Source organism: Procambarus clarkii, chromosome 59 (assembly GCF_040958095.1).
Source record: "Procambarus clarkii isolate CNS0578487 chromosome 59, FALCON_Pclarkii_2.0, whole genome shotgun sequence".
Lineage (NCBI taxonomy): Eukaryota > Metazoa > Arthropoda > Malacostraca > Decapoda > Cambaridae > Procambarus > Procambarus clarkii.
The window spans coordinates 18,627,135-18,635,260 of NC_091208.1; the positions used below are offsets into that span (position 1 = coordinate 18,627,135).

An 8,126-nucleotide genomic window follows, 5' to 3' on the forward strand; every position below is an offset into this window, starting at 1 on the left:
CTTAGCGTCCCCGCGGCCCGGTCCTCGACCAGGCCTCCACCCCCAGGAAGCAGCCCGTAGCAGCTGTCTAACTCCCAGGTACCTATTTACTGCTAGGTGAACAGAGGGGCCATCAGGGGAGAAAGAAACTCAGCCCATTTGTTTCCGCCTCCACCGGGAATCGAACCCGAAACCTCAGGACTACGAATCCCGAGCGCTGTCCACTCAGCCGTCAGGCCCCCCTAGGAGGAGGGTTAAGTAGCGTCTTGACGCCATCAGCGCGTTACAGGTGACGTACAGGTGACGTACAGGTGACGTACAGGTGACGTACAGGTGACGTACAAGCAATTACCAAAAGAATGCACCAAGTTTGGAAAACTGTAAAGTTGGGATACTTACCTGGGCGGCGGCGGCGGCGGCCAGTCGACTCAACCACTTCGTTCCTTACCTGGAAAAACAATTCACAGTCATTTATGGTCATTTAATAACAGTAAAAGTGTTGCTGGGTGGTGGTTATAGATGCTGCTACTCGGAACAAAAGTTGCAAGTAGCACGGGCTATGGTGAGCCCGTAGTGGACTTACCTGGCACAGGAGCGGGGCAAGTAGCACGGGCTATGGTGAGCCCGTAGTGGACTTACCTGGTACAGGAGCGGGGCAAGTAGCACGGGCTATGGTGAGCCCGTAGTGGACTTACCTGGCACAGGAGCGGGGCAAGTAGCACGGGCTATGGTGAGCCCGTGGTGGACTTACCTGGCACAGGAGCGGGGCAAGTAGCACGGGCTATGGTGAGCCCGTAACTTACCTGGCACAGGAGCGGGGCAAGTAGCACGGGCTATGGTGAGCCCGTTGAGGACTTACCTGGTACAGGAGCGGGGCAAGTAGCACGGGCTATGGTGAGCCCGTAGTGGAATTGGGTTGTGTTATTTCCTCAAAGATATCCAGTCACTAAGGATTCTATCGAGGGACAAATGGCGTTGAGGAACATTTGAAAAGCAACACAAACGTCCTGAAAATTGGAACATTCTACAAGGAAGTGCACGACCACAAGAGGGACAGTTTGGGCAATAAGTATTAGGGCGGCGCTCCATTAAGTGCCCGAGAGTTAAGCATCTTTGACCAATACGTAGCCTATCCAGAGCCGTTTCCCACCGCCGGTTACGGTAGTAAGAGGAAGGCCAAAGGGGTCAGGCAACCCTTCAGAACATGTTTGTTGCCCGTAAGATAACAGTATAACACAAGATAACAGTATAACACGTGTGTGTGCAGCAGATAGTGAGAACTCCCACCTCTCGGTGCTAGGAGCAGGTAGAACATGTCAACGGTGTAGGAGATATTAATGTCATCCATTGCCGCCTCGCTCATCCGCTTGTGACTACCGAATCTACATCAAAAAGATAACCGCAGGACCCGGTTTAGGGGAGCCGGTCGGCCGAGCGGACAGCACACTGGACTTGTGATCCTGTAGTCCCGGGTTCGATCCCGGGCGCCAGCGAGAAACAATGGGCAGAGTTTCTTTCACCCTATGCCCCTGTTACATATCAGTAAAATAGGTACCTGGGTGTTAGTCAGCTGTCACGGGCTGCTTCCTGGGGGTGGAGGCCTGGTCGAGGACCGGGCCGCGGGGACACTAAAAAGCCCCGAAATCATCTCAAGATAACCTCAAGATAACCTCTCACTGCCTGCATCAGTTGTTAAGGTGTATATTCCATGTGTTATATATTTAATAATCATATATTATATTATTATTAATAATCATATATTATTATATATAATATTTAATAATCATATATCTTGAAGGAGACTTAATATAGCTGCAGCTCTTTCCGTGTTCGAAGACTGTTTAGCCGACAATGTCATGTGTCAGAAACTAGAGTTCTACTTAGTGTTAACTTAGAGAAAGTTATAAGGTATTATTTACCCAATAATAGCAGTTAATCATTTCAAGCAAGCATTTTTTTGTAGTAAATTAGGAGTTCTACACCTGTTAATTTCAATCTACAACCCGGTTTTAGTGTTTCACAACATTAAAGTGATTTTCAAATGTTAATCCAACTCGAGCGATGTGAGCATTTACTGCCTAACACACGGGAAACATACCATAGCAGAGGAATCGACCAGGTAGACAAGGATAAACTATTCAACATTGGTGGTACGCGAACAAGAGAGTATTAGAGAGTATTCTTTCATAAAACAATCATAAAACTAAAAAACTGCCCGAAACGCTTTGCGTAATAGTGGCTTTAGGCATTGTGTGTACTAGCTCTATCTATAAATCTAGCAATTTTTGTAAAATCTCTTGTATGTACCTTACCTGAATAAACATTTATTTATTTATTTATTTTTTACTATTTATAACAAGGACACAGGTGGAAACCGAGTACCCACATGAGCCACAGGGACGTTAGAAAGAACTTTTTCAGCGTCAGAGTAGTTAACAGGTGGAATGCATTAGGCAGTGATGTGGTGGAGGCTGACTCCATACACAGTTCCAGATGTAGATATGATAGAACCCAGTAGGCTCAGGAACCTGTACACCAGTTGATTGACGGTTGAGAGGCGGGACCAAAGAGCCAAACCTCAACCCCCGCAAGCACAAATAGGCGAGTACACGTGAGTGCTACAAGGGTGAACATTTTCCCCAAGTCCAGGAAAGCAATACCATCGTCTCTAGCTACACGTTACAAAAACGTTGTCAACGTAGCACTGCATATCCATTAGGAAAAAGCAAGACCAGCAGCGGCGTTTTAGGTCTGATTCACCAAGGATCCTGTCGAAAAAAAGGTGGCAGTATTGATCGTGTCCAACCAGAAAATCAGAGTATCCTACGAGGAAGTGAATGACTAAATTGTACAATTATCAAGCCGGAAAGTTGTAGAAGTCCGTGTCACTGGATTTTCAAAAGGCATTAAACATTGCTTAGGATGCCAATACGAGAAAATGCAAGCGATCTATATCAAAGGCATCACATTCACTAAGGATTGTATCGAGGGACATCAAGAGAGCAAGAAAACTTTAAAATCTATACATTCTAAAAGGTGGTGAACGATCAACTGGAACAATGTAGTTCGGACAATAAGCAGGAGGGTAACAATTAACTGCCCGAGAATTAAGCAAGCATGGCTAATACCTAACCTAGCCAGAGCCGTTTCCTTTCGTCTATAATAGAACAAAAATAGGTTACCTTTAAGTGCAGTTTGTGGTATTTAACTAGACCAACAGTAGCAGAATGAGGCATGAAATAGGATGGACATGAATATGAATAAGTGATGTGCCTTTTTAGTTAACAGGACAAGTGAAGATAGCGTTAACGGCAGTGTCCGCATGTTCATTTAAGGTAACCAACATGTCTTTCAAACCCAACAAAATTTCGTCTTTGAATCTACTAAAGATTCTTTCTCTACCATCTCAGGTTGTATGGTACATGCAACCCGCCCTCCGAAGACCCAAAAGTGATGCCACGCACCAGCCAAACCGTTTATGAATGAAAAACTTTACACGCAATTGAGATTCGAACACTTCTGGAACAAGTGCTTCACTAATTTTGTTCGAACAACGTAAGTGCTTCACCCACGTACTACAAATAATCGCCAACAGAACCTAAACACCTAACCTAAATATGCACAAAGCTATAATATTAATTTGAGAAAATTTCCTTTTTGAATGTAAAAATTTTAATTGCATGTAAAAATTCACGAATGAGTGGGGGTCGACCGCTGGATGTAATGTACTAGTCTAGGACTGGTGTATGACCCTAGTCTAGGACTGGTGTATGACCCGAGCCATGAGGGAACCAAGAGTCTACCTGTAACCTCAACATTAGCCTCTGAAGAGCATACAAAACCATGAAGTTCAAAGGTGAAGATGCAAGTCTCCCGAGGCAGGCTGGAGTACATGTTTGGCCAAGAAAGGCTAAGGAGTGACAGGCACTCTGCACAAGCTTGTGCCGAGCAAAGACGAGGGTTGGGGGAAGATTTGAGGAAGTTTCGCCTCAAGTAAATAAGTAATTATCAAAAGGCACCAAACCGGGAAGGCTATGTAGCACCATCAAGTATGCGAGATAATCACGAGGGCGCTAAATAGTTTCGCCTCAAGGTACCAGCCACCGATTTAGGGAATCGGTGTTCGATTTGTCAAATACAGCAACGGTAGTTTGGCATTTTTTCCAGCGCGTTTAGAGATTTTTTCAGCATTAGGCTGCGGCACCACCCTGAACTTTATGGCCACTACCACCACTAAGTTTGCCTCTACTAAACCTCCATGTACCAACTTAATTTTTGGAATTAAGGAGCCAGGTCTACCAACTTTTAGATAGATATACATCTAAACTTAATTAGGTTAGTGACAACTATTTTGGAAGGTAGACGCAAGGTCAGTCAAAGGCATCACACGTGAAACTTTCAGTAATGCAGCGCCTCCATTATAGGAGTAATGTCCGTGTCTTAATCATTGCAACTGCCTAGCAAATACCATCTGTAGTCGGGTACAGAAATAACCCAATTGTGTAGGTTGCCGTCGTTTAGTCAAAAAAACTAAATTTTCCAAAGCCAATAGTACCCACGAATAGAAAACTCCGTCAACGTATCAAGCTTTTTATTTAACACTGGCATAAAATTTAAAAAATCTCTATACATGTTTACAAGAGGACAGGTTGAACGGTGTCACTAAACACTCAAGTATGAAAGTTTTAAGTTGTGAACGAGGCCGGCCACCAATACCTACAGGTAGCATGGTCTCGGGGCGTTTATAATGAATTATCAAGTCTATTTACCCCAAGAGGTTGCACGGGAGTGAGTACCCCGCAAGTGGTAGACGTTTAGTGAATCTAGGCTTTCGTCTTAAACATCTTTAGTCTCCGGGCATTCGTCCCCCAGAACCGCCCCCCCCCCCTCCCCATTTAGGCCTTTATAATTTTATAATTAACTTTAGTTTCATTGTTTAAGAATCAAAAATTCAACGTGGCAAGGGCTATGGCGAGTCCATAGTATAATTTTCTAGAATACTGGTTCCATAAAGTAAGCAGATTTGTGTAATTAATCTTTAATTTTCGTAAGTAAAGAAACTAGTCAACACTAGAGTTTCACGATTATCCGAAATGCATAATAGGCCAAATTCTTTCCATTAGTAGAATCAAAATCAAGCCTGAAGATTTCACTTTTATTCAAGAATCAAATTTTATACTTTTGTATTTGTAACCAAGTACTGAACAAACCTTAAAAAAAATTAGCGTCTTTAAACTAATGCACAGAAGTACCAATCTTTGGTATAAATTTTACAAAATTTGTTTTATCATAAACCTTTCCAAAAATCTAAACAAGTTTTAAGAAGACCAAGGACATACTGCTAGTTTTAGTTACATTAACTAATAAGCAAGAATAAATGACATTTCTTTTACACGGAGAAGACTTAGAGGTCCAGTACCATGAGTGTAGCGAGGCGTCTGGGGCCTGCATCTATTCCTTTGTTAATGTAGCGGTAAACAGCTACCCGGGGTAAGAATTTGGGTGCATCCTGGTGTAGCGAGGGGTAGACCAGCTTCCCATCCACACGCTCCCTGTCAGAAGAGGATCAGGTTAAGCAAATAGGTTGAAAATTTCTTGTCAACTGAAAGTTTTAGGAGCAAGGGAGAACTAAGCAAATAGAGTGAACAGGTGTATTGGCAATCATTTCAGTAGAAAGTTAAAAAAAATTGAGAAGGGTAGTAAAAATTATCTTGCAGGTGGACTTTAAATAATGGTAATATTAGAAAATTGAGGCAGAGTCCAATACAACCTTTTATTGTAAAAAACTATATCCGGGGGGGGGGGGGGGGGGGTAACTACCACCGTTAAAATATATCTCCAAGAAACCCAACAACCTCAATTTAAGACTTAAGGGGGGGCTCTAGATTAATATCCGGTAGATTTAATAAAGCATTACATTAAAACAAAAAACTTACAAGTTAATTAGGAGTTGCCGTCTTCAGGAGGTACATAATGGAGTTTCTTCAGCCCCCACATCAGAAGAACGGCCCCAAGAACTCCAGGAGTTTGTCAAGCCGAGAGAAGAAGTCAGCTACGCGAGGATCTTCCTGCAAAGATACTACCAGGTCAGCCAGTTTCATGGCTGGTGAGCATGGCATTTACACAGTCATACAACTAGCCTGATTCGAGGCAGTTGTATAGACAAAGTAAAGAGATCTAGTTTAAGGCCCCAGTCTAGCATTATATTAATAGGGCCAGTGCTAGGAGACGGCAAGTGCGCGTCTTGTCAGATACTTAACTTAAGGAAGTTAGTGTTTCCACATTTGTCCATACCCATCAAACTAAACAAGAAACAGCTCAAGACCAACATGTGGATTAAAGTCTATCTCTTGCTCAGGGTCCTGTAGGTCGTCTTGGAACTAATTAACACTTTGGTTAACGTCCCTTGGCGAGTCTACAGATTTTTATAGATTTGTACGTGATAAATCTACACGGTAGATAGCGTGTAGAGTCAAGTATTGCAGTATCTGGGGGGTGGCATACAGTGCAATGAATAAAGTTAGGAACTTCATTCCAAGTTGCTACTGTATCTATTCTACAACCAAGTGTTAGAAGTTTCAGAAACTTCTCCACCTGGAGCTATGGGGTTATTGCGTTCAACATACACGGGTATGCGTTACATTAACGCATACCTTATTCATTACATACATATCAGTTAAAAAGAGATTAAACTTAATGAGGTACTAGTCAGCTTCGTGCAGCTGTCAAGCTGGAAAGCTTCGTATGGTTATAACAGGATTCTAACGCCTTTATTTTAACTATTTCCTTCCATTCAAGGGAAGGAGTCTTAAAACTAAGTTTTAATAAATTTTCTCCAAACGAAAATTTGGGAAAACCATTAAGTTTTTGTACTTAACTTACACAAACATAACACTTAAAATTAAATTTAGCACCTTAATAAATACATAAGCGTTAAGAAACATACATACAAGCTCACCTTTTAACGAGTTTGACCAGCCAATCACCTGGTCAACACCCAATCACCTGGACACACCAGATTACACTGACCTCTCACCCGCTCGGCCCAACCCACGTTAGCTATACTGAAGCATTATAGATGCTTCACTCCATGCGAAATGTCTCGAAATCTTTCTCACTCGCAGAATTCAAAGCGCGGTTCCATTTCTCTGACGGAACGAGACGTTTCGCCACGTTCACTGCTGACAGTCAACGTAAACAGTGACCACATGCTCGTTAATTAGGCCGTTAAACTCCAGGTTGTTACAAACAGAGATCACACTAACGTGATGCATCAAATGAACAAATCCACAAGGGCCGTGACGAGGATTCGAAGCCTTTTAACCCTGTCGTAGCTCAGTCGATTAAGGCGGTTTCTGGGATGCTCCCGGACGCAGGTTCGAATCCTCGTCACGGCCCTTGTGGATTTGTTCCAGGTTGTTGTTGTTTTATCAATAAAAAAAACACTTTTCAGACAACCCACAACTGATGATGTTCGTTTTTTTTCGAACAGTGCTTCGCTTACGACCTCTGTTCGAATCCCAACGCTGTAAATGCTTCACCCACGTGCTCCAAATACAAATAATCGCCAACGGAACCTAAACACCTAACCTAACCTAACTATACATAGAACTTTAATATATAATAATGAGAACAAATTTATTTTAAAAAACACAATAGGTTTAAATTAATGAACACATCTTGGGAAGCGGCCTCAGCTTTGACCACCCCATCCTGAGGACAGGTTAAAGACGAAATTACCAACAGAACCTAAACATGTAGCCTACTACGCCTAAATATGCACATTATGCTAATATGTAATAATATTAATTTATATTTGAGAGCCATTCTTTCCACACGCGTGGGTCGGCCGCATGCTCTGAATAGCATGCGTTTTGAATAGCGTTTTAAATAGTATGTCAAATAGTATGCGTTTTGAATAGCGTTTTGAATAGTATGTCAAATAGTATGCGTTTTGAAGCGTTTTTGAATAGCGTTTTGAATAGAATGTCAAATAGTATGCGTTTTGAAGCGTTTTTGAATTGCGTTTTGAATAGAATGTCAAATAGTATGCGTTTTGAAGCGTTTTTGAATAACGTTTTAAATAGAATGTCAAATAGTATGCGTTTTGAAGCGTTTTTGAATAGCGTTTTGAATAGAATGTCAAA

At 42.3% G+C, this 8,126-nt stretch overlaps 2 long non-coding RNA genes across 2 annotated transcripts in view; one reads left to right on the forward strand and one right to left on the reverse strand.

Moving 5' to 3' along the window:
• LOC138353681 (uncharacterized) overlaps positions 1-8,126 on the forward strand; it is a 310,023-nt gene that overhangs the window by 67,917 nt on the left and 233,980 nt on the right. The window lies entirely within an intron of this gene.
• On the reverse strand, positions 4,556-7,059 carry LOC123750680 (uncharacterized). The gene is made up of 3 exons (XR_006772033.2): positions 6,938-7,059; positions 5,916-6,047; positions 4,556-5,531 (listed from the first exon to the last, which is right to left on the reverse strand). It is a non-coding gene; the product is annotated as an uncharacterized lncRNA (long non-coding RNA).